We start from the raw sequence: 26371 nt of genomic DNA on the forward strand, positions 1-26371 counted from the left end.
TTGAGTGTAATTGTGAAGATTTGTGAGTTTGTCTTAAAAGGAAATACATTACAATTTATTTTACCCGCCTTGTACTGCTCAGTCCAGAATCCCGGTATTAATGTGTTGGTAAGACTTGGTCTACCGTGACAAGGCCATTTGTGCCCACGCAATGTGTGTGCTATGACTCCACTGTCATTAGCAAATTCTAAATTGGCCCCCAAATGAGTGATCCACATAACCACTAAACAGCACAATTTCTGTAGCCCTGGCTGCTGCCATTTTATTAGCAGTGATGCATGACAAACCACTTGAGTGAAAAATACCAAAACTGTGTTAAATTATGGGAAGAATATAGAACGGTTTAAAGCTTATGTAACAGGGTATGTCTCTTTCTACCTGTCTTTCTCCCTGTTACGCAAGTCCCTGCTAGCTGCAGGTTTTAACAGGTTAAATCTGTGGGGTTTTGACCCCCTTGTGCTCCTCTTTGATGGACAGGAGTGTGGTGGTGAATCATGGCCTGGTAACAGCCTATCAGGGATAGGTACAGATCATGAGCCCGCCCCTGATTCCTGAGGCAGAGCCAAAGGTTAGTGAGTTAGTCTGTGTTCACCCTTTGCAAGGAGTGGACGTGAGTTCCCTCACCTCCCCTCCTGTGAGTGTGAGAGGCCAGACAGACCACAAGGCTGACTGGTCTGCAAGATCTAAGGCTCCAGAGTCAAAGAGAGCATGCATCCTCCAGAAGCCTGGGATCTTCTGAGACCCTGTAACCACTGATGTAAGATCTATGCAGTGATGCAATAAAGTCCCTGTTCTATCATATACCTACCTGGACGGATTCAGTGAGGAGGTGTAAGGGAGAGTGTTTCAGAGGGAACTGCTCCTGGTACTTCCAGGATACCCACTGAAGCTGGAGGCGCTGACACCGAACCAAATGACATCACAAGCCTGTCCTGATCTCCACTACATCGCAGATCCACTCAGCTCTCCTGGACCAACAGGTATGCCTCAGCACTACACAGAGACAGTAACTAGCAGTGTATCTCTCAGAGGGGGGGGGGTACATGTGTTACACTTATATGCAAGTTAAAATACACTTAAATATTTGGCAAAGTAATGGGACTCGGTGCAAGATGTCTGAAGTATAACACGTATAAAAAAATTATACATTTACAAAATGTGCCTAGATAAGAATAAGAATTGTAGCTTAGTTTTGGTAATCCAGTTTGTATTTTTATTTTACTTACTGTATGTCTTGCAAACAAGTAATTGCGCTTCTTGTCAGAATTAATAAACGCATAGCTACTCACTCCATTCTTTGTGTTTGGAAGCCGCTGTAAATGATTTATGATCTGTAAATTATTTATAGAGCATGGCTTCAGCACGATACAGACAAAGGTAATTAGGGTGAAGAAATTCAGTTGCAACATAACTCCACTGTACTCAACAATTGAAGTAAGTGTAACCATCTTAAAAATATTTATTAAAACATTTTATATTTTTAGTAATTGATTTGATGGAAATGTTAATCTTGTCTTTAGAACATGACGAAGGCTGAGATTCAGTGAGCTGCGATTTGTGCTATCACATCCCAATCATTTATCGCCATTGAGTAATGTCTTAGCGTTGGAAACCATTTTTGTATTGAAGCCTAAAAGGGCAATGGCTCCTAGTGAACTAATGCCAGTGATGTTTAAGGGACTGATGAATTTTTTGTTAACCCAATTGTAAGTAATTGTTCATAGTAGTTAGTTTAACCAGCTCTAAAGGAGTTTACATAGAGTTGAATATACAGAATATACATGGCTGTGCTCAGTCTTTCATACCTGTTCATGCCTGTTCATTGCAGGCTTGGTATTAATATACAGATAGGATAATGATGGACACCATGAACCTTTATAGTTCAAACAAGAGATTTATTAATGATTGCCATACAAAACAGACTTCACTGCAGACAGTAGCTGGTGGCAAACACTATGGTTACTCTATGCTTCTACCCCTGGTAGCTCTCACTCTTATGTTGCATACAGTAGGTACTTATGCTTGTTTCCCTTAGTAATAGTTACATTGGCAATCTCCTGCATAGTGTCACTCGTGCCCCATCTCAAGTGGGACTATGGTGGGAATACACCCTGTCTTCGGGGATCAGTATCCTATTCCTCTGTGTACTGCCACCTCATCTATGCATATTGGATCAGGACTTTACATAGGACCTTCCGGCGTGGGTGAACAGGTTATGCTCCTGAGCTACTACTCAGAGAACACCATGCTGAGCACATGCTCACCCCTTGTCCTGAATGAGAACAATATTGGGCCATTACTTTAGGCATTAACTATATAAGGCACTTTCCTTAACTGAAAACAAGAAATGGTGACAGGACATCCTTAATACATCTAACTATACACAAACCTATTTACAGGACTCACAGTGAGGCTTCAGTCTGAATTCTGAGGAATATATGTGATAATGGACTATAAATAGCCCCTTGATCCGGTGCTCAAAAAAATGTAGAAGGGGTGTAGAGCTAGGAAACACAGTCAAAGTGATAAATGAGTCCCGTATAAGCTTGTAAGTCTTGTCCCTGATAAGATGAAACAATGTGGCTGTAATACAACTGGCTGATCACCTTCAGCACAATGATGTTGCAAGTTATTACTAGCGGACCACCAGGTGGATATTTTGTGGCTCGGTATACCACAAACCACCGTGGAGCAGGCACCTTCACTCGGGGGGTCCCAGTGGCAGATATCATAGTGCCAGTATGGGAGAAGTCACCGGGCAGGAGTCCAAGATCTCCAGCATATGTGCTCTCTGCAGCTCAGGCAGACCACAGACCACCACAAAGCAGACAACCTCACTAAGGGGATCCCGGAAACAGGCGTTGGGGCATCAGCACTTAACAAACCGCTGGGCAGACGTCTGAAGACTCCAGTGAGCATACAATCCCCAATCAAAAGGGCGGATTCATCTTGGAGTTCCCAAAGGTAGGTGTAACGTATAAGGACAGGAGCAGTCACTGTAAGGACTCTTAGTAACTCCAATGCGGCATGAATCCCTAGCTGAGTGAAATAGCACACCGGATGGCAGCATCATAGTAAAAATATACAAGCCTGCATGCAGTGTTTCCAGCAGGGCGTGCTACTAGGTAAATAATCAGCATGCTTAGAGATCCATACAGGAACCGGAGCACAGCTACCCCAATGTAACGTAGGACAAGTAGAAAATGTTCAAAGATTTATTAAGTTAAAAGAACATACAGACAAAGTCCTGACAGGTACTCTGACATGTTTCACGCACGGCGCTTTATCAAAAAGTGTTCTGTCAGGATACACAGAACCTGGTTGTAGAAAAACTCCCCTGTTGTAACAGCTGATGTATAGAATTAATTACATTCTCAGCAAATCCCCTAGAGCATGCATCAGGTTACTAAGTATGATGTTAATTAACCAGGTAAAGGATTAAAGCTGCAGTTCAGTCAATATCCTGCATGTGTGTTTTTTTTTAATAAATCAGTTCTGTAGTTTAAAAAAAACAACTTTGAAAGACCAATTTTCTTGTATTCTATTTTAACAGCCATTTGCTAAGGCACTGCCCCTTCATGTCCTGTCACAAGCCCTGGCACACCCCTTTGTCAGCCCTGCCCTCCCTCTAGCACATGTCAGTGCAGGAGTGCTCATGAATATTCATGAGCTTCCACTGAGAGACAGAAGCAGAAGAAAAACAGATCCCTTCACTAATTATGTCACCAAATTTCGCCTATCAATACATGGAGAACGAATTGACCTGCAGCTATACAGTTCTTTAGGTAATTAGAGATTGCCCACATGAAACTATTGAAGTAAAAAAAAAAATTAAAAAAAAAAAAAAGACTGAACTGCAGCTTTAATGGACATATAAAAAACAAACTAAAAAGATGTTTACTAATCTAATAGAAAAACATCTAATAAAAAACGTATTTAATATGTACTCAAAAAATACTGATATATTATAAACAAAGTCAATACAAAATCATAGTTCTAATAGACAAAAATAAATATTTCTTTAAATAGTAAACACATAGCAATATTGGATAAATGGAAACATAATATAAATAATGTATATCCCACATATATGTAACATATAAATGACATTAAGTGATAGATCTACATTATACTGTATATGAATAAGTCAACATATCTAATGAAAATAATAACTGTAGAGGAATTAATGGGTATAGATCTGAACAAAAAACTGATTTATTACTGTAAGTCAAAAAATGCTTAAGTTCCCATTGGATCTTTGGGAGATGGTGGAACACAGGCACGATGGGATGTAAACAATTCAGATAATTAAACTCTTTTGTACTAAGTACATATAGGGTATTCCCAAGTTCCAATAGACCCTGTAGGTCCCCCTGTAGCACTCTGTAAGAGACGTGTTCAGAGGTGTAACGTACGTGCTTGCCACAAACTGGTACCGGACCGCGGGGCTGAGGTGGGGATGTACAGTATAAGCACCGACCTTAAGCCACAGAGTCAGGTCCGGAGTGCGGATTCCGTAATCAGACACAGCCAGGTCAGGATTGGAGAAAATAGGGTTAACGTTATCCAGGCAGGGGTAAAGGCAGGCGGCACAGGAGCGGTGGTCGAGGAAACAAGCCGAGTTCATCAACAGGAAATCTTGGGTGAAGGTACTTCAGGGATAGGAACAGGAACTGCAGAATCCAGTGCTACAGCACAGAACGGCACCCCCTAGTTGGGTACAGCCGAGAGTGGTGGAGACCACTGGGAACAGGAACTGCCAACAGGAAGGCCACAGGAACCAGGGGTGCAGACACGCCACAGGAAACACTGGGGACACCAGCGTAGCTGCTTCAGTGCGGCGGCGAAGTCTGCCAGGAACAAGGGAAGCAGCGCCGGGGATACTAAGCAAGAAGGCCTGGTGAAGCAGGGGACTGTAAGCAGGATACCAGGCACAATGAGGCCTAGTAGGCCAAACAGGGAGTCTGTGACAAGCACAGTCACTTGCAACTTGGATTGCAAAGTCTATGTCCAGCAACTTCCTGAGGGCGGGGCAGGCACTAAATAGCACAGGAGGCCAATCAGGCCAGAGCTGCACAGGAGGCAGCAGGAGGCAGGTGATTGCAGAAGCAGGGAATAGTTTGTCTGGAACCTGCAAAGCTCCGGATGGATGGGCTCCAGCCAAAGCCAGGAGTGGATTCCTGACAAGCGGTACGCAATGGAGACTGTTTTAAGGTGAAATTAAAATAAGGCCTGTTGCTTTAAACACAGCAAACATGTAAATCAGCAAACAAAATCTGCTCCACTCTGGAGTATATATACACTTGTGATCCAGTTCTCTTTAACTGCGTGGTTAGCCCAACGATTCACCAGCCCAAATCATAGAGGTATTTATATACATAGATAGACATAGATAATAGTCTTATAAGAAAAGTCTTATCTGTTAGCTGGGTTGCTGTAGCGGAAGCTTCTCTGCTCTCTTTGATCTGCACCCTTGTGTGCTAAGGCAATGTCAGGCTCCAAGTTTAGAATCTTGTCCCCTTTGTCTTGTTGTCAGCTTGCCGCTCAAGACATCTGTCCTTCCTTGGTTCAGCCCAGTTGTGGACTAAGGAATCTCCCTTCCTGTCTCAGAGGCAGGCTTTTTCTAGCATCTGTAATCAGCCAGGTGGTGTTAGTTAATTGCCTACCAGCAGTCAACTACCACACTGCTGGATTAGAGGCACATATGTGAACAGGGATAAGTCCCCTGTTACACACTCGTAGGATCTTTTTTCAATTTGGTATAGAATATCTGGTCATTCAGCTGCCTCAAAGCTTCAGCTCTATAATTGGAGGCAGACTGAATGACAATTGCACTCCCTTTGTCTGCATTCTTTATTATTATTGAGTCATCCTCTCTTAAGGTTTTTAGACTTACTCGTTCTTCCCTGGACAAATTGTCAAAAGTGGGAATTGTGAAGGAGAACCTATCTGCCAGTATCCTGAGATCTCTTTCTACTAATGCCTCAAAAGCAGAAATAAAGGGGCCCCTAGAACAACTTGGTATAAATGCAGATTTTTTCTTGAGGCCTGAATCAATATGACCAAAAAAGGAGTAGTATCTAAATTAAAGATCTCCTTGCTATTTTCTTGATATAGAGACTCCATATCTAGTAAGAAAGTGGAATCTTTGAATGTGTTAAATTTCACATCCATATTCATCACATTTTCAGAGATATTATCTGGGGTACCTGAATCAATGGTTTGCTGGGAGTAAAGTTCCTTCAATGCTAGCTTACGGCTACATTTCTGAAGATCTATTACAGTGTTAAATAGATTGAATTTTTTGTAAGGTGCAAAATTTAGTCCCTTATTTAACAACTGTTGAGGTGTTAACACAGTGTCTAAAATATTAATAACATTGTTAACTAAAGGATTCATGAGTATTTCTTCCTCTTTCCTGATCGCTTAGTCAGCCTGTTTTTCTTTTCGCGTCTTAGCCTCTTCCGGTTTTTGACTGTGAACCGGATGGTGTTGAGAACGCGGACCTGGCCTCCTCCTCACGAGATGTATTTGAACATCGTTTATCCTTCGATCCTTGCTCAGAAGTGTCTCTTGTAAAGTGGTCAATCTTAGAGAAAGAAACAGATGGTCTATCCATTCCATCTTAGGAATCCGTGTCCACGCTAGATATATCCGTGTGACTTACCATAAGGATAGATTTTTTGGGATTTTTTATTTGATTTTGGTGTCCATTCCCTTTGTTCCTCTTTCATGGTGTTGAGTGAAAAGGCGTCCATTGTTGTTGGCCCGAGGCAATCACATGATGCAGCTGTCGTCTGTGAAAAACAAATTCTCAGATCTCTTCAAGAGACAGAAGCTTTGCAGTACGTCGCGGTACCACCGTCGCGATTGGTATGTGCACTTTCTTTGGATTCTATTGCTTTGTTTTGAAGCTGTGATTTCTGGTATAATCACGGCCTTACTCTGCCTCCAACATTGCCACCACAGTCCCCTCAGGGTAAGGCTAAGGAGTTTCATAAGCGCCCCAGTGGCCAGGAGCTATACCGTGTTACATGATGATATATATATATATCATCACATTCAACCCTATTGGATGAAGGCCTCCCCAATGATCTTCTAGGTATTGTGGTTGCAAGTCTCTCTTCTCCACATTGCTCCAACAAATTTCCTAATTTCATCATCCAATCTTACTTTTGGTCGTCATCTTGGTATTTTCACACTTTGAGCAGTAGAGGGGTCACTGCACTGTCACACCCCTCCAGGACTCTCATTTACGTGATCGCTCTGTCACTGATGATGGAACTTAAAAGGAGTCCTCTTCCTTGTTTTTCTTCCTGAAAGATTGCGTTCTGCGCTCCTCAGGAAAATAAGTTGTCACATTTATAGGTGTTGATAGGCAAGCCTGTCACATACATACAGTACATCACAGACAACAGAAAACATTGCACGGCTGTTAAGCTTCCTTGTGTCCCAGTGTAGTATTTGTCATTTATAAGATAATTGCAACATTTGCATTATTTCATCTAGGGAAAGAATTTAGATCCCTTCTGTTGTACCAAGGTTACAGTTTTGTTACAGTACCGTGAAGACAACAAGCCACTTGATTTCTAGCATTGGAGTGCACTGGGTTCTGTTAAGATTATTACATAAATTCACTCACTGAATGATATCTGGGTTCGATTACACAAATATGTGCCTTTATATTTAACCAAAAAAGAATATCACTTGTGAGCACATTCACATGCCTTAGACAGTTCTGCAACCCTGCCTTGCACCATTATCACCTCGCATACAGTGCTTCCATTGCAGCAAGGGATTCTGGGAAATGACGTGCAAATGTGCACACAATGTGTCACCTTTTGCCTGCAATCCATTTTTACATTGAACCCTTATAAGCAAATGATTTGCTGTTTTATCTAAGAGATTAATGCTTATGTGTTATTTGTTTTCACCAAGAGATGGCGCTCAGGGAACACATGCAGAATAGAGAAGAAAACTTGGAAAGCACAAGCTCACTCTTATGGGGAGATTCACTAATGCATGTTATAGCACCCAAGTCAATAGCAGTTAAGGATGGATTGTGGTGCAATACCCAGCATTGGCGCATAGTCAATCCCGGCCTTAAACTGTTCAGTGCTGGAAAGGTTTCTATGTATGTCTATGTATTTCTATGTTCTTAATTATAAATTATCATTATATTAAGGATTGTTAATACAGGCAGTCCTCAGTTATCCGACACAATGCGTCACTCAAAATGGTGTTGGATAGCGAAACGTCTTAAAGCGAAACATTTTTTCCCATAGGAACACTGTTTAAATGAAAGGTTCCGTTCCTGAAGGCATTTTTAACACTGAAATACACCAAATATTTTATGCAGGCAATAAGATATGCAGCACACACATCAATTATATAGTGTATATACATATAATATTTAAGTAATAATCCCTGAAGAATAGGGCATTACTGGCCAATAATGCCCTGGCTGGAAGAGTTGAAGGCCCGAGGCGAAGCTGAGGGACTTTAACCCAGCCAGGGCATTATTGGCCAGTAATGCCCTGTTCTGAGGGGATTATTACTATTATAGGCTAAATGTAGGCTTATTTCATAAATAATAGACACTTTTGTATAGTTAAATAGATTTTTTTATTAAAATAAAATGGTAAATACACGAAACCATCTCTATATACTCTTACACTGCAGATATCTATATCACACACTGCCGCCTCCTCTGTGTACACACACACACACACACACACACACACACACACACACACACACACACACACACACACACACACACACACACACACACACACACACAAACAGTAGCTCTACAGCTGCGGCACACTTTATTCTAACAAATCACCGGTTTGTCCCTGGCATGTTCCTGGAAAGCAACGCTGTTCACCCGGAGCATGCCACGGTCCCAGCCAGGGGTCATGCCTGGCTGACGCGCGGTTGATGTGTTAATTGATAATGGTTCAGGATTTACTAGGCTGCAATGCTTCGCGTGTACGCCAGATGGCATAAATTCATGAATTGTAATGCAGTATATATATTTATACAGTATATATATATATATATATATATATATATATATATATATATACTGTATAACAACAACCCCTATAACCCCTAACATACAGTACTGTACACATACAGTACTGTATACTGTATGCACATCAATGATACTATAGGCCGGCGGGGGCGAGATGTGTTTGTAGCAGAGAGAGAACCGCTGCTCTCTCTGCGCAAACATTGGCACATTAAAAATTATTTAAAATACATTTTTATTCATAGTGTAGATGTGCAGGGGGTCTCCGGAGCTGAACCGCGTTGGTTTCAGGTCCGGGGACCCCCTGCTTCCCGAGATACAGGCCCCTTTAGGGGGTGCCGGTATCCCTCTGCATGGTTTACATGCCGCGGTCACGTGATCGAGACCTTTAAATGCAGAGGGATACCGGCACCTCATAAAGGGGGCTGTATCTCGGAGAGCAGGGGGTCCCCGGACCTAAAACCAAAACGTTTCTGCTCCGGAGACCCTCTGCACATGTACAGTATAAATAAAACACATATATAAATAAACACTCGTTCCTTACCTTTGCGGCTATGTGCTATGGTAACGAAGCAGCATGACTGTATTTTTAATAATATTGTACAGTGAGCAGGGAGTTCCCCGAGCCACAAATCAAAACTCAGGGGACCCCCTGCTCCTGCACAATATTATTAAATATACAGAAATGCTGCTTCATTACCATAGCTGATAGCCGCTAAGGCAATGAAGGGGTTAACCCACCGTGCCCGCTTTATTGTGGGTAGCGGGGGTGGGTGAAGGGGGTATTTGGCCCTTGGTGTGAGTTTAGGACTTGCGGGGGGGTTTCGGGTGCACTTAACCCCTTCACGGCCGTAGCAGTTAATACCGCTACGGTCATGAAGGGGTTAACCCCTCCCGCTACCCCCCCGCAAGCCCTAAACAACCATCGTTGGGGCTAATATCCCCTTCACCCACCCCCGCTACCCACAATAAAAAAATTCACACACAGCAGCCGCCCAAAAAATAAATAAATAAATCTAAATAAATAAATAAATACATGAATATAAATAAATACATTTAAAATACATTTTTATTCATAGTGTAGATGTGCAGGGGGTCTCCGGAGCTGAAGCGCGTTGGTTTCTGGTCCGGCGACCCCCTGCTCCCCGAGATACAGCCCCCTTTATGAGGTGCCGGTATCCCTCTGCATTTAAAGGTCCCGATCACGTGACCGCGGCATGTAAACCATGCAGAGGGATACCGGCACCCCCTAAAGGGGCCTATATCTCGGGAAGCAGGGGGTCCCCAGACCTAAAACCAAAGCGGTTCAGCTCCGGAGACCCCCTGCACATCTACACTATGAATAAAAATGTATTTTAAATGTATTTATTTCTATTCATGTATTTATTTATTTATTTAGATTTATTTATTAATTGTGCTGCTGCTGTGTGTGAATTTTTTTTATTGTGGGTAGCGGGGGTGGGTGAAGGGGGTATTAGCCCCAATGGTGGTTGTTTAGGGCTTGCAGGGGGGTAGCGGGTGCACTTAACCCCTTCACGACCGTAGCAGTATTAACTGCTACGTTCGTGAAGGGGTTAAGTGCACCCGCAACCACCCCGCAAGTCCTAAACTCACACCAAGGGCCAAATATCCCCTTCACCCACCCCCGCTACCCACAATAAAACAAATTCACGCACAGCAGCCCCATAATAAATCTAAATAAATAAATAAATACATGAATATAAATAAATATATATGTATATATATATACAAAATCAACCCCACACTGATGAGACCCATCAAGGTCGAAACGGCTGTCTGTGGGTGGTTTTCTGGGTATGCACCTTAACCCTGGCTGTGCTCAAAGCTGTGACCATGCAGCAAGCTTAAGCCTATAGGGAACCATGTTAAAAATGGTTATTGAGGCAAAAAGTGACACTGTGTGCTCATTTGCATGTCATTTCCCAGAATCCCTTGCTGCAGTGGAAGTGCTGTATGCTGGGTGATAATGGGGAAAGGCGGGGTTGCAGACCTGCCTAAGACATGCAGATGAGCATACAGTTATATTTGCATATTTGCTTTCCTGTGGAGGGTTTTTGTCACTTTTTTTACTCACCATAACTTAACTATATATATATATATATATATATATATATATATATATATATATATATATATATATATATATATATATATATATATATATATATATATATACATATATACAGTATATATATAACAACAATCCCTATACATATATATAAATATGTATATATATATATATATATATATATATATAATATATATATATATATATATATTTATATATATATATATATATATATATATATATATATATATATATATATATATATATATATATAATATATCTATATATATACAGTATATACACACACATGATGAACCAATATACAAATAAATGTAGAAGGGTTATCAAAACCATACTGTACTACAAATAACACTTCTCCATTCAGACACACTACATTACAATGAATTTCCTTTAATAAACCTAACTGATCTTACAATCTAAATCATCAAATGCCAATGAAAAAACTCACATTCCAATCAATACATTGCATTTACATTGTATTTATGATGCATAAAATCTATGCACCATATACATTCTGCAAATGAATGTGAACAATATCATTGCAAGCTAAATACAAATACTGTACTCCAAACAAGTCAACTATTTTAACCAATCAAGTAAACAAAAATCAATATATAAGTACCAACCAGAAAACAAAATTTAAAACCAAGGCTAACCCGTACAATACCAAGGATTACATCTATCTAATTGTAAAAAACATTATACTGTACACACATTGAAGCATTGCAATAAACAACATACAGTACAGTACATCCCCTGTATCTCCCTGCCTTCAGTGTAATCTGTATAAAGCCCCCTCCCCAATAATGTTTCTGTTAAATCTCCCTGCCTTGAGTGTAATCTGTATAAAGCCCCCTCCCCCTATTATGTCTGTTAAATCTCCCTGCCTGTGTTGCTGTGAGTGCAGTTTATGTAAATATGGGGAGGGGGAGTGGGTTATAGCCCCACCTCCTTGACTGTGATCTGTGTAAAGCCCCCTCCCCCCTAATGTTTCTGTTAAATCTCCCTGCCTTGGGTGTAATCTGTATAAAGCCTCCTCCCCCTATTGTGTCTGTTAAATCTCCCTGCCTGTGTTGCTGTGAGTGCAGTTTATGTAAATGTGGGGAGGGGGGGGGGGACCCGATGTGCATACTGTGAGGTCTAACCACCCTCACCCACTACCCACATACCGTTACCCCCCCCATCCTGGCCATGGCCACTCCGCTTCTGCAAAACAGACACAAAAATTAAAACATCCAAAGTAATGTCCCCTAACCCCTTAATCACCATAGCGGTTATTAACCGCTACAGTCATTAAAGGGTTAACCCACCCTCACCCACCACTCGGGATGCCTACATACCCTCCCACACTAACCCCTCATCCCGTGAGGCCTAACCCCCCTAACCCACTACCCACAAGGGAGGCCTACCCACATACCGTTGGGGAACCCCCCCCCCCCACCCCCAGTACCCACAATAAAAACAATAGTGCCGATGTTTGCGCAGTGAGAGCAGCGGTTCTCTCTCTGCTGAAAAAACATCTCGGCAGGGGACGGCCTATAGTATCATTGATGTGCATATACAGTACTGTATGTGTATGTTAGGGGTTATAGGGGTTGTTGTTATACAGTATATACTGTATATATACAGTATATACTGCATTACAATTCATGAATTTCTCGGCTTCAAAGACTACAGCTCGCAAACGCCCCCATGCGTTTTTACACGGCATTGCAGTATTGCAGCCAGCGGGAATAAAATGCTTAAATCACAGCCGCGAAAATAACGCAATACACCCCGGGAGAAAACGACACAAAACCGCACATAACCGGGATATTCCGAAATTCGCGGAGCTAGCCAAGTTAGAATAAAGTTGGTCGCTACTGTATATACACACACACCCACACACACACATCAGCTCTACACTCACACAAACTGCTGCTACACATACAACAGCACAACACACACACACACACACTGCAGCCACAATAAAAAATGCAACCACTTACTAAACTTTGCACTCTCCCCCCCCAGCTCTACACACAACACAGCACAACACAGCACCTCTACACCCCCACACCCAGCACTGCACCGCTACTTACTTCTTTGCAGTCTCTCTCTCCTCCCCCCCCTCCAATTCAACTAAGGGGGCAAGATAGGTGAATGAGGGGAAGAGAGGTGAAAGAGAAGTGAAGGAGGGGGGAAGAGAGAAGTGGTGGAGGGGAGAGAGAAGTGTTGGAGGGGAGAGGTGAGGGTGAGAGGTGAGAGATGTGAGGGGGGAAGAGAGAGGTGAGGGGGGAGCAAGAGGTGAGGGGGGAGAGAGAGTTGAGGGGAGAAAAGGGGTGAGGGGGAGAATTGGGGGGAATGGAGATGTGGGGGGACTGTGATATTAAGTACAACTACTGTAGATACAAAGAAATACAAATTACCTTAGTGGCACAGGCAATAGATGTGATGAGAGATACTGTATTACTTTGTTGCAAACAACAAAGTTACGAGTTGGGACACAGCAGCGCCTGACAGCACTAGCAAGCTGTCAGAGAGGGAGGGGGAGAGAGGGGGAGAGAGAGGCTGCCGTGTTCAATGTGCTCAGAGAGGAGAGGAGCAGGGCTGCTGCAGTTAAGTTTTAAACTTGCCGGTTTTTTTCCCAGCGCGAGCCCCTGCTTCTCTGCTTTGAGGTGAGTTGGCAAGTTGTCAAAAATTGCGGGCATTACTGAATGAATAATGCCCGGAATTCTGACCAATCAGAGGGCAGGGATTTCAGTAATGCCCGGAATTTTACAGCTTTAGCCTATAATATATAATATAATGTATAATATAATATTAGATAGTATATATATATATTATATACACATAAACGAAGCGTTGTAAAACGAGGACTGCCTGTAATTATTAAGCCCACAATTCACTTTATGCTAATTTATATTATGTTTCCTTAGTTGTTTTTGGTTATACCTTTTTGGATGAATTTGTAGGAAAATCACATTTAATTGTGAGGAGATAAATGAGGCAGTGTACTGTAATGTTTGGTGATATTTATTTTTTTCATTTGGACTGATTATATATATATAGCAAATGGGAATACAACTGTATGCTCATTTGCATGTCTTAGGCAGGTCTGCAACCCCGCCTTTCACCATTATCACCCAGCACACAGCACTTCCACTGCAGCAAGGGATTCAGGGAAATGACATGCAAATGAGCACACAGTACCACTTTTTGCGTCAAAAACCATTTTTAACATGGTTCCCTATAGGCTTAAGCTTGCTGCATGGTCACAGCTTTGAGCAAAGCCTGGGTTAAGATGCATAGCCAGAAAACCCACCCACTGACAGCCGTTTCGACCTTAATGGGTCTCCTCAGTGTGGGGTTGGTTAACTGGCTATGCAATGAAGCAATGAGGATGGGGTGTACCATACTCAGTTAAGTTAAAAATGGTTTTTGAAGCAAAAAGTGGCACTGTGTGCTCATTTGCATGTCATTTCCCAGAATCCCTTGCTGCAGTGGAAGTGCTGTGTGCTGGGTGATAATGGTGAAAGGCGGGGTTGCAGACCTGCCTAAGACATGCAAATGAGCATACAGTTGTAGTCCCATTTGCTATATGCTTTGCTGTGGAGGGTTTTTGTCACTTTTTTTACTCACAATAACTTAAGTAAGTATATATATATTAGGGAACTGCGGTCTGTCCACAGTTACAGGGGTCAAAGTGGGGAAAGTAGTTAGTTCTCCCACTGTTAGTTAGGGACTAAGATGTATTAGTCAGGACTCCAGAGTGGAGTTACTGTAGGTCTTTTGTTTATTTGTATCCTAAATTAACCCTCTAAATCAGCGTTTCCCAAATGGTGGGTCGCGACCCGGCACCGGGCCATGGAACCAAAATCACCGGGTCGCAGCGAGGCTGGCCGCGCGGTGCCCCATCAAGTTAAAAAAAATGGCGGCGATTCCCCCGCGCATATGCAGGGCAAGCAGGGGCTCCCCCCTGCTCCCAACGGAGGAGGAGGAACTCCCAGCTCCTCTGCGGCCCGCACATTACGTGGGACGGAGGAGGAAGTACCAGCTCCTACTGCAGCCCGCTTCCCCTCACGGCCAGCTTCCCGCGCTCCCCCCGAGCTCACCTCCCGTGGCCCCACCTCCTGTCCCGGGCAACTGCCGCGGGGATATCGGGGGCAGAAGGGGAAAGCATCCGGCGGCAAGGTAAGTCACCCCACCCAGTCACTCTCTCCCACCCAGTCACTCTCTCCCACCCAGTCACTGTCACCTACCCAGTCACTGTCACCTACCCAGTCACTGTCTCCCACCCAGTCACTCTCTCCCACCCAGTCACTGTCTCCCACCCAGTCACTGTCTCCCACCCAGTCACTGTCTCCCACCCAGTCACTGTCTCCCACCCAGTCACTGTCACCCACCCAGTCACTCTCTCCCACCCAGTCACTCTCTCCCACCCAGTCACTGTCACCTACCCAGTCACTGTCACCTACCCAGTCACTGTCTCCCACCCAGTCACTGTCTCCCACCCAGTCACTGTCTCCCACCCAGTCACTGTCTCCCACCCAGTCACTGTCTCCCACCCAGTCACTGTCACCCACCCAGTCACTGTCACCCACCCAGTCACTGTCACCCACCCAGTCACTCTCACCCACCCAGTCACTGTCACCCACCCAGTCACTGTCACCCACCCAGTCACTGTCACCCACCCAGTCACCGTCACCCACCCAGTCACTGTCACCCACCCAGTCACTGTCACCCACCCAGTCACTGTCACCCACCCAGTCACTGTCACCCACCCAGTCACTGTCACCCACCCAGTCACTGTCACCCACCCAGTCACTATCTCCCACTCAGTCACTGTCTCCCACCCAGTCACTGTCTCCCACCCAGTCACTGTCTCCCACCCAGTCACTGTCACCCACCCAGTCACTGTCACCCACCCAGTCACTGTCTCCCACCCAGTCACTGTCTCCCACCCAGTCACTGTCTCCCACCCAGTCACTGTCACCCACCCAGTCACTGTCACCCACCCAGTCACTGTCACCCACCCAGTCACTGTCACCCACCCAGTCACTGTCACCCAGTCACTGTCTCCCTCCCACCCAGTCACTGTCACCCACCCAGTCACTGTCTCCCACCCAGTCACTGTCACCCACCCAGTCACTGTCACCCACCCAGTCACTGTCACCCACCCAGTCACTGTCACCCACCCAGTCACTGTCACCCAGTCACTATCTCCCACCCAGTCACTGTCTCCCACCCAGTCACTGTCTCCCACCCAGTCACTGTCTCCCACCCAGTCACTGTCACCCACCCAGTCACTGTCACCCACCCAGTCACTGTCTCCCACCCAGTCACTGTCTCCCACCCAGTCACTGTCTCCCACCCAGTCACTGTCTCCCACCCAGTCACTGTCTCCCACCCAGTCACTGTCTCCCACCCAGTTACTGTCTCCCACCCAGTCACTGTCTCCCACCCAGTCACTGTCTCCCACCCAGTCACTGTCTCCCACCCAGTCACTGTCTCCCACCCACCCAGTCACTGTCTCCCACCCAGTCACTGACACCCAGTCACTGTCACCCAGCCACTGTCACCCACCCAGTCACTGTCACCCACCCACCCAGTCAGTTGGTGCGGGAGATGGGCGCGGTGGCGGGCAATGGTGGCTGCGCGGTCGCTGGCGGGCAGAGGAAGGCGGTGGAGCCGCCTGCTTGGATCGCCGTCCTTTCCTCTCTCCCCCGCCCCCCGCCCCTCCAGTCACTGACATCCGTCGCTGTCTGTAATTCACTGTGTGTGTCTGTGTGTGTATAGGGGAGAGTGTTTGCGTGTGTATCAGTGGCTGTGTGTGTGTGTATCAGTGGCTGTGTGTTTGTGTATCAATATCAGTGTGTGTGTATCAGTGTGTGTGTGTATCAATATCAGTGTGTGTGTGTATCAGTGTGTGTGTATCAGTGGCTGTGTGTGTGTGTATCAGTGTCTGTGTGTGTGTATCAGTGTCTGTGTGTGTGTGTATCAGTATGTGTGTGTATATCAGTGTGTGTGTGTGTGTATCAGTATCAGTGTGTGTCTGTGTGTGTGTGTATCAGTATCAGTGTGTGTCTGTGTGTGTGTGTATCAGTGTCTGTGTCTGTGTGTGTGTGTGTGTGTGTGTGTGTGTGTGTGTGTATGTGTGTGTGTGTGTGTGTGTGGCTGCGTGTGTGTCAGTGGCTGCGTGTGTGTGTGTGTGTGTATCAGTGGCTGTGTGTGTATCAGTGTCTGTGTGTGTGTGTGTGTGTGTATCAGTGTCTGTGTGTGCGTGTGTGTCAGTGGCTGCATGTATGTGTGTGTCAGTGGCTGCGTGTGTGTCAGTGGCTGCGCGCGCGCGTGTGTGTATGTGTGTATGTCAGTGGCTGCGTGTGTGTGTGTGTCAGTGGCTGTGTGTGTGTGTGTGTGTGTCAGTGGCTGTGTGTCTGTGCAGGTCAGCAGTGGCTGTGTCTGTGCGTGGTCAGTATATGTGTTGGTCTGTCTGTGTGAGTGTCTGTAGGTCAGTGACTGTGTGCGTCTGTGCAGGTCAGATAGAGGACGGGGGGGGGGAGAGAATAGAGGGGATTGGGAGAATATATGACATCTGTATGGACATTCATAACTGTTTTATTATACCTATAGGCGATAACATTTTTAGTGGGTCACGAAGGAGAAGTTAAAAAATAAACGGGTCACGGAAAAAAAAGTTTGGGAAACGCTGCTCTAAATAAACCATGTTCAGCAAATTATAAGTTTCCTGCCTTTAATCTGGAACAAAAGATCCTGCAGCCTGACTGAGACATCACTATATGTGTGTGTGTGTGTGTGTGTGTATATATACTGTGACAAACGCCCCTCTTTTGTAGTGCTGACGTCTGTCTGGGTTCTTCCCGACACAGTCTTCTAGGGTTATTTAATACAAAAACAGGATCATGCAAAGTATTAAGCTGCTTAACTCAGGCTTCTGCCTGCTTTATTTTCATCCAAGTAAGGTACTGCAGCTTTAACATGTGTAGGTTAGAGGTACTCAGATACTTTCATTCAGCAGTTCACTCATTTCATTGTTACAGTATTTCCCACACTGTTATTTCAAGTAAAAAGAAACCAAATTATATAAACAAAATCCTATCCCTTTCAGGGATCTAACTACACATAGAATCAGTCTCTCTAACAGCTGCTGGCCAACTAACCTGGTTCCCCAGCTTAAAACAATGCTCTCTCATTTAGGGTCACTTAGATACAGCACAGTCTTTTAGCAACAGCAGTAACCATTTGTTTTGTCTTATCTGTTCGTGGAGTCCAGGCAAATCCTCTGGTACTGTGATACGTGGAGTGGCCGTCAACCCCGATACTGGATGCAGGGGAGCAGCGACACCCCCAGCCCCCAGGCTCCAAGGAGAGAGAGAGAGAAATGCAAAACCTCTCTGCTCTAAATACCTGTGCAAGTGATTAGAAGAGCAGGTGAGGGAGAACTAGAGCCATGGTAATCTGTGGTCTGGATTTTCCATCCAGCTGCCTGAGTTAATGGGAAGCTGTGGAACGGATCATTTGTAACTATTCCTGCACTTTCTGCTCTAAAATGGGGCAGAAAGCTGCCTAACATCTTTGGACTATGTCACATATCCCCCTCCCCAGCTCACACCTACTGGAGTGAGCGGCCATGGACCTCACTGGGGTGAGCGTCCTACCTGAAATACTTGAGCTAACTCCTCAGTACAACATTAAGTATTCACATGACACGAATATGAACTTTTTCCACGGCAATTATGGACAATAGGTTTCGTCATAAGAGACTATACTTGGCAAACATATTTTTTTTTTTTTTTTTTTTCCATATTGTAAGCAACCAATATTTTTTTTTTCCTTATACTACAGCCTTGTAATCTTAAGGGCCATCAACCCTGTATATTAATTTATAGTTTAGCTACATTTTCAACACAGAGAACCAATATAACATTGTAATATTGACAAAATGCTTATTTGCAAAGTTAAGTGTCCGTGACATAGTCCACACGTGTAATAAAAAAAAAAAAAAATCGGTCAGTTCCCCCAAACATTATTTTATTTATTTTTTTTTTTTTTTTTTTTACTTCCAGTCTATTGCATCCTTTGACTTTATTTCATAGCCCGCTGCAACCTGCAAATGACTGGACTGTTTCTTTAGCTTCTGATGAGACCCTTGGACCGGATTCTCCTTGGCTCCACAGTGTGGTCCAGATTGGTGAGATATGGAACTATTCAGGCGCCGTGTTAACCTTCGTTGTTTTTTCTTTTCAATCTTTGATTTCCCTTTTGTGGCCATTACCAGGCCTTTGGGTTTTGGAGACCTAGTTGCCTCTGTACAAACGTAGTCCATATTAACCACGTCATCAGGATCTGTCAACAAGTTTGTGTTTTCAGGAACTGCCACCCACTTGGCTAAAACATCTTCTGTGGTGTCCTGGGTGTGTCCACTAGTTTGATAATCTTCTGGACAACGTAAATGAAATTGAGGATCTGGATTTTTGAATCCCAGATCAGGGAGAATATTCTCAGGAGGGTGCCTATCTGTTTCTGGCTAACAGCAGCACAATCAAAGTCAATTCTTTCTCCTTCCTCTTTGTCATCAGTGAGGGCATTGAGTTTACGTTCCCTGGTCTCCTTTTGTGACCGTGTCTCTTTTAGCCTTGGAATCTCTTTCTCCAACTTCATCTTTATAGCAAATCGTAATATTGCAACAGCATTGAAGATACACGTATAGGAACGTACAGCTTGCTTGGTTAGGAGGTAGGATTGATAGCCCGACTGAACCACTTTAGCCGCTTCTCCCATGTCCGTCATCTGTTTCAGAGCGAGGTTTAACTCTGTTTCATTTTCTCTATTCTTGACCTGCAGCTGCAGGTGCTCCTTCTGGGTCTTGTCCAGCTCCAGCTGCAGCCGGGCCCCCTCATTTGCCGTGTGGTCCAGCTGCTTGTAGATATCGGCCATCTCGCTTTCATAGCGCAATGTCAGGCAGACCACCTGACGGACGGAGATCTCCTCTCTCTTGGCGCACTGTATCTCGCGCTCAGCCATCTGCTTCTGCAGCTCTTCAACCTGATCGTGCCAGACCTCCCTCAGGGTCTTCACCTCTATCTGGTGCTTGCTCTGGGTTTGCATCAGCGCCTCCATTTTTTGGAGCTCTGCAGTTTGTGTCGCCTGGATCGCCGCTGATTCTGTATTCTGCAGTGCTTCCTGCATTTCTAACTTTTCCTGGATCAATTGCTTCTCCACTTTTTCTGCTTGGTGAAGCTTCTCATCACCTTCACTGATCTGGTCAGTCAAGTCTGAATTTTTCTGTGTCAGACTTACATTCTCTCTTTTTACAGTCTCTAAATTACTCAGGGTATTCTCATAGGTTTCCTTCAATGTACACAGCTCTGTGCTGCGAGCGTAGACCTCATGGCGTGAGAGTTCCAGCTCTGCTTTAAGCGCGCTAGCCTCTTGCCGAGAAACCCCTAACTCTGTGATGAAGTTTTGCACATCTTTCTGGGACATCTCATAGCATAGTTTCCAGTCAGTTCTTGTTTTCTTTGATTCGCTTGGCTCTCTGCCTATGATGGTAGCAGTAGCCTTTGTCATCTCTAGGCGTGTCGTCATTCCTGGGACGATTGCGCCAGGCCCTATGGGCTGTTGCTCATCTCAGCGCCTTTCTGACGCATGTCCTGACAGTGCAGGTTCAAGTGGCTCGTTCACTTCCCCTGTGACTTGAGGAACAGTTTTCTTTCTTTTTGCTTTATTAGCTCCAGAGATATCAGTGGTACTGGGCACACACTCACTGTTATCAGCTTCCACATCTTGCTTGCACTCACAGGGCGTTGCTTGCTTTTGCAGCTGTTTGTCTTTGAAAATTTTGGGGCACACATCTTCCATGTGACCTACTTCACGACAGGCCCCGCATACTAAATTCATCTGTGGGTACGGCTCTCCTCCAGGGTCGTGATCATAGTATGGCCTGAAGGGACACTGTTTTGTATGGTTACGTACATTACACAACAAACATTTCACGTCGGCCATTTTAGAAACCCGGCAGGGACAATTTGCTAGCTGCAATTTCACTCACTTCAGCAACTTGCATACAGCACTTGCTAGCTGCAAATTCACTCACTTCAGCAAAAGGCATTAGCTTTACAAACAGCACTTGCTAGATGCAATTTTTTTTTTTTTTCTTCTTTTTCAGCAAAACATTTTGGTTTTCTGTTTGGGTTCAGGGTGCTATTGCATCCACACTTCGCACATTCTCTGTGTATGCTAGAAGCACAACTGATATACACAGTGGGACAGACTTCACTCATAGCATCTGTACTTTAGTTCAGCTCGGCGGCCATTTTAAACCCCCGCATTTATTTGCAAACCCACAGACTTTTTAGTGTCTGCCTGCATTCTCCACCATATGTGACAAACGCCCCTCTTTTGTAGTGCTGACGTCTGTCTGGGTTCTTCCCGACACAGTCTTCTAGGGTTATTTAATACAAAAACAGGATCATGCAAAGTATTAAGCTGCTTAACTCAGGCTTCTGCCTGCTTTATTTTCATCCAAGTAAGGTACTGCAGCTTTAACATGTGTAGGTTAGAGGTACTCAGATACTTTCATTCAGCAGTTCACTCATTTCATTGTTACAGTATTTCCCACACTGTTATTTCAAGTAAAAAGAAACCAAATTATATAAACAAAATCCTATCCCTTTCAGGGATCTAACTACACATAGAATCAGTCTCTCTAACAGCTGCTGGCCAACTAACCTGGTTCCCCAGCTTAAAACAATGCTCTCTCATTTAGGGTCACTTAGATACAGCACAGTCTTTTAGCAACAGCAGTAACCATTTGTTTTGTCTTATCTGTTCGTGGAGTCCAGGCAAATCCTCTGGTACTGTGATACGTGGAGTGGCCGTCAACCCCGATACTGGATGCAGGGGAGCAGCGACACCCCCAGCCCCCAGGCTCCAAGGAGAGAGAGAGAGAAATGCAAAACCTCTCTGCTCTAAATACCTGTGCAAGTGATTAGAAGAGCAGGTAAGGGAGAACTAGAGCCATGGTAATCTGTGGTCTGGATTTTCCATCCAGCTGCCTGAGTTAATGGGAAGCTGTGGAACGGATCATTTGTAACTATTCCTGCACTTTCTGCTCTAAAATGGGGCAGAAAGCTGCCTAACATCTTTGGACTATGTCACAATACCTATAAAATGTGTGTATATGTGTATGTGTATATATACATATAAAATATGTGTGTGTATGTTATGTGTGTTTTGAGAGTTATAGGCTCTTCCTCATGTCAAGCAATATTGGTATGATATGAACAAGAGACAGAAAGATTCATAATAACAAACTAGCATGCATTGTAGAACGCTTGGAGCTATTATAAACACTGGGTGTGAAATGTGACTTTTATTGGTTACTAAAAATCTGACATATCTAAGGTAACATCAACCCTGCACAATAGTCTGTAATAAGATTCACAAACAACTCTCTTAAATACTGTATGGTACAACAAAGAGAAAGGAATAGAGCAGTTGTGTCATTGGTAACCTCCCCCTCCCCACCCCAAAATCTGGGTAAAACTTAAGAGCTATTTTAGAAGTACAGATGTAGAAAGATTTACTGTTCCCACTACCGTGTCCACACGCAAGATATCACCAGCGAGAACACTTTGTGTATTCCCTTTACTGCTTGATTATCCATATTATCACTGCCTGAATATTTGTGTTGGGAAGGGAGATTGCTCCAGGATATGGGATTACTTAATCATTAATTAGGGAATTCATTGCTTTACTGACACAGCAGTAGACATTGCCTAATATCGGTGACACACACAGCGGAATGTTTGTGCCAACAAAGACAGATACCAAAAGGGTAATAATCACCACCAGCTTTACGGAAATATGTGCTCATCATAACACTCTCCTGTGCCTTTCTTTGTTCCAATACACCACCAAAATAGACTTTTCATCTCCACACCACACCAGCCCACTCCCTCAGGAGAGGGAAATCCAAATGGAGAAAAAACGGAGCACAGCAGTTCCAAAAATCTGGGGCTAAGCAATTCCAGTAGTTAAAAAATAACTTTTATTAATGGACAGACAACATGGAGGTGTACAGATGCATACTCTAATGCGTTTCACTCTATAGTAGCACTTTATCAAAGAGTGTCTTATCATTGATATGGTTGTTACAATTTAAATACTTTCCTGAAACCGGAAACAATGTAATGCGCATAGCGCGATTTCTATGGTAAGCTGGGGATGAGCCCAGCCGTCAACGCTCAGTACACAGTCTGCAGTCTTTTCTTGTTTCTTAAATGCAGATTCCTCTAGGCCAGTGGCCCCCCACTCCAGTCCTTGAGAACATCCAACAAGTCAGGTTGTAATGATATCCATGCTTCAGCATCGGTGGCTCAACCATTTTGATTGAGACACCTGTGCTTAATCAGGGATATCCTTAAAACTGGGTGTTTATGAGGATTGGGAACCACTGCTCCAGGCTATATACTGTACTGTGCTTATTTATACTGCTGAATAAAATTTGTAAGGACTATCCTAGATTTGCCCATAAAAGAGCTGAAAATCTCCAAGATATTTTTATTAGGGTTGATAATAAAAATTATTACTCTACTCCGCATTTCCAAGCACGCCTAAGGCAGGTTGTTATAAATGCTATAGCTGCAGTGTATGCAACAGTTTGAATACAGGGGATCAATTTCACCATCCCAGAAGTGGAAAAGCATTTAAGATCAAATAACGTAAAACCTGTACCACTACTAACATTATTTATATGATTAAATGTCCCTGTGGACTATGCTATATAGGGAAGATGATCAGGGTGCTCAAAACGAGGATTATAGAACATAAAAGCAAAATAAGCCATTGTGCTGAGGAAACAGATTTAATAAAACGTTGTACTGATTTTAATCACACGGTATCCTCGTTAAAACTCATGGGCATTGAACATGGCCGAATATCAAGACGAGGAAAAGACAAAGATGTTTTATTACTCCAAAGAGAGCCTTATTGCCCTTCGTGCTAGGTAAATTTATTGAAAACATCCCCACGTCAATGGGCAGACTGATCTCCTCGATTTTCACAGCTGCCAGATGCTCGGCCACAGCGGCTTGGAAGCAAATAAAAGCCCCAACTAGAGACACAGTTGTTAAAAGGATCAGCACAGTTATGACTATGGAGAGACGCACAACAATACTCCATAAAAAATTGCCGCAGTTCCAAAAAACTTGGCTGGAGCCCTGACCCCCGGGGCTGGCCTAGGTCCAAGTCGTAAGGGCCCCCCTTTCCCCCCCTCCCACCTCTCTATCCCATATGTCTGTCCCCTCCCCCCATTTTTCTCTATATGTTAAAATGTTAAAATGTTTATTGGAAACTCTCTGTCACAATTTCGGTCATGTGCACATGACAACTCTGTATCCTTGGTTATATTTTTCCAATAAAAAAAAAAGAGTGGGGAAAAAGAGAGTCCTATTGGATTTACACTTTGGACACAGTACACCCTAATGGGTTTTCGATTTCCTATCGCTGAGTTGTTTCTTAGACAATTTTCAGCTTTTTAGGTTGCTGCACTGCCTGCAATAATTTGGGCTCAAAAGGTTGGTTACTATCTGAGACATTGCAATACATGATTTACTCATTTAAATGATGTAATGTGTTCTATAAAAGAGAAAGCTTCCATTTCTTTTATTTATTTCACTACACACAGTTAAGTTTTAATGTTTATGCTTAGGACTGTTATTACACATAGTGCTGATTCAGACCCCTTTCTCTATTTTCTATGCACCTGGATGAGAAGCTTGCGGATGAAATTAAGTTTACCACAAGGATGTCAGACGTAAACAAAGTATGCCTCGCCAAGGCAGGAGGAACCGTTGACGTCAGAGGAGGACTCCCATGGACAAAGATTGAGTATCGGATTGACCGGATGCCCGGATATGGAATCAGACATGGCACTGCACTGCGTGATGATGTCAGCAGACCGAAGCAATTGGATGAATGACATGCAACTCACGGAGGAGCCGGATGCGACTCATAAAGCAAGGAGGAAAGCGTGAAAGGACCGGATCATCCGGATGCCCCCTCATGGAATTTATGATGACGACAATGCGCGTGATGAAGCCGGACAACAAAGGGAATGATATGTGATGTCTTGGGGACATTAGTTGAATCAACACATTTGCAATCCATCATGGATGATTAACAGAGGGCATTGTGGGAAGATGGGGGTTATAAAAGGGACTACACAAGACTTTGATATTATGCCACTTGATTTCACTTGAAAAAGACCTACGGGTCGAAACGTTGTGTTTTGGCTTCAAATAAATTAGATTAATTCAAATCCGTTTGTGCCATGCGTTGTTTTCCTTTCTCTTACTTATACTTTCTCATTAACCTCTCCTTTATTTTAATCTTAACAGAAATGTCCAGCACGTTGACTTCAGTTAAGCATTAACAATGCACTATTTTACTGTACTGCACCTTGCATTTTCTAGGAAACTGTCATTGATAAAAATGAAAAACATATATATATTTTATTGTTTGACACTACGGATACAAGTGTGAAATAAAAAGACAAAAAAATACACCTTTTTTATTTATATTGACATATTAAAATTGCAAAAGTTCATCCATACTTCAAAAAAACAAACAATTTATTTATGATGTGTTTATTATAGGGTACGATAACCATTTTAAAGTGCAGTACATATTCAATTTGAAAGTTAGCCACACTTACAGAACAGTACTATAGGGGTTACAAATCAATTGCAGTGCTGAACAAACACAGGTTCACAATCACTTATTGTACTGTATGCAGTCAGATTTCCCATTAGACCCGGGCCTAGGGCGGCAAAATTTATGATTTTGCCGCACTCTTGGGCCTAACGGACCTAATGGAAATGCACTTGCCTGTGTCAGCCGTTTTGAAATCCCAGCGTCAAATGTCATCATGACGTTGCGTTGCCTTGCCATGCCATGCAATGACACGTCCGCGACGTCATTGGACACTGGGATGCCAAAGGAGCAGGAGGGCAGCAGAAAGGAGGAGGCTGACACAGGCAAGTGCCTAGGGATTTTGAAATCTGCTGCTGGCTGTATGTTGCAGGGCATTAAACATTTCAGCTTTTAGGATTGGGAACATTAACTACTGTAAAAATGTCACATTCAGTACTGGAGGTAACATTTACGGCACCCCTATGTTACATGGTTTCTAGGTCTGGAATCACTTAGGTTGGTCTTTG

The 26371-nt window shown here is 43.8% G+C and overlaps 1 long non-coding RNA gene across 3 annotated transcripts; it reads left to right on the forward strand.

The window, feature by feature from the left end:
* Positions 1-593: 593 nt before the first annotated feature.
* LOC142498037 (uncharacterized) lies at positions 594-25470 on the forward strand. 3 transcript variants are annotated; one of them, XR_012802367.1, is made up of 6 exons: positions 594-980; positions 1349-1434; positions 18416-18578; positions 19214-19338; positions 21992-22149; positions 24928-25470. It is a non-coding gene; the product is annotated as an uncharacterized LOC142498037 (long non-coding RNA). The 3 variants fall into 3 exon arrangements; XR_012802366.1 differs by lacking the exon at positions 19214-19338 and having other exon boundaries at positions 21987-22149; XR_012802368.1 differs by lacking the exon at positions 19214-19338 and having other exon boundaries at positions 18421-18578; positions 21987-22149.
* Positions 25471-26371: the final 901 nt, after the last annotated feature.

Source organism: Ascaphus truei, chromosome 1 (assembly GCF_040206685.1).
Source record: "Ascaphus truei isolate aAscTru1 chromosome 1, aAscTru1.hap1, whole genome shotgun sequence".
NCBI classification, from domain to species: domain Eukaryota; kingdom Metazoa; phylum Chordata; class Amphibia; order Anura; family Ascaphidae; genus Ascaphus; species Ascaphus truei.